We start from the raw sequence: 1321 nt of genomic DNA, 5'->3' as shown, positions 1-1321 counted from the left end.
CCAATTAATCTGTATGCACATACTTACAGTAGTATAACACAATTTTTATTACAGCTTTTGCCAACTGATTTTACATTGTGCAGGCAATTGCTATAATTGTTGGTGTACATATTGTATCAGGAAAAATCAACCATGATCAACAGTTCATACATATGATATGTGAGTCAAGACTGGCAATGTCCTGACAGATGCACTGATAGCTAGTAAATCCATTTACTTTAATTCATAGTGATGTGACGTTTTTACTGATGCTCTTTCTTTACACTGTTGTGTTACTTGGGCTGCTGTTCTCAATTAAGAATGACAAGCAAGAGTCTCCCTAGATGTAGAAATGCAGTTCTCTGGAGATAACTCTGACAGAGAATTAAAACCCAGTGAGTCAAGAACATTGTTTTTTACTCACTAGTCAATCCAAGGGTAATTTGAGAAACTAGAACTCTTTAAATATTTCCTTATGAGAAACTTCCCTGTTTTGGGAATATAATAAATTTTAAGAGTAATGTTTCAGTTCAGTTCAGTTCAGTCACTCAGTCGTGTCCAATTCTTTGCAACCCCATGAATTGCAGCACGCCAGGTCTCCCTGTCCATCACCATCTCCCGGAGTTCACTCAAACTCATGTCCATCGAGTCGGTGATGCCATCCAGCCATCTCAGCCTCTGTTGTCCCCTTTTCCTCCTGCCCCCAATCCCTCCCAGCATCAGGGTCTTTTCCAATGAGTCAACTCTTTGCATGAGGTGGCCAAAGTAATGTTTAGTTTGGTGCAAAAGTATGGCATTCAAAGACACTCAGAAGTATTGAACAAAAAGTATTGTTTTTAACTTTGTCATTTATTCAGTCATAATAGAACATAGGAAGATGGATAATAAAAACAGGAATAATATGATGGTTCCATTACTCCATCATAGAAAAAGACACAGTGATTAAATAATTGAATTTTTTGTTTGTTTCTTGAATGTGATCAAAAAAGCACAAAACTTAATAAGAAGGGATCTTAACATCTTTATCCATAAGGATAAACCAGAACTATACTGTGACCTCAGTTTTTTCATTAAAGAAATAAAGTCCTGAACCTAATTACAGCTTATATATTTGACTTTAAAATGAACTTTTCATCCCTTGGGATCCAGCAAAATTTGTTCAATGACAAAAAAGACAGCCAAAGAAAGAATAATAAGGGAAAAATATCAGAGACATTATATTTGTCCTTGAAAAATTGGAGAAATATAGGTAATGAGTTAGCTTTTACTAGACACTTTTACATTGATTTTCTTAAATATAAAATGGTCTGTCATAAACCATTTTAGGTTTGAAACCCTATTG

This window comes from Bison bison, unplaced genomic scaffold (genome assembly GCF_000754665.1).
Source record: "Bison bison bison isolate TAMUID 2011002044 unplaced genomic scaffold, Bison_UMD1.0 scf7180017864313, whole genome shotgun sequence".
Classification (NCBI taxonomy): domain Eukaryota; kingdom Metazoa; phylum Chordata; class Mammalia; order Artiodactyla; family Bovidae; genus Bison; species Bison bison.
Note: the sequence above shows the minus strand (reverse complement) of the source record.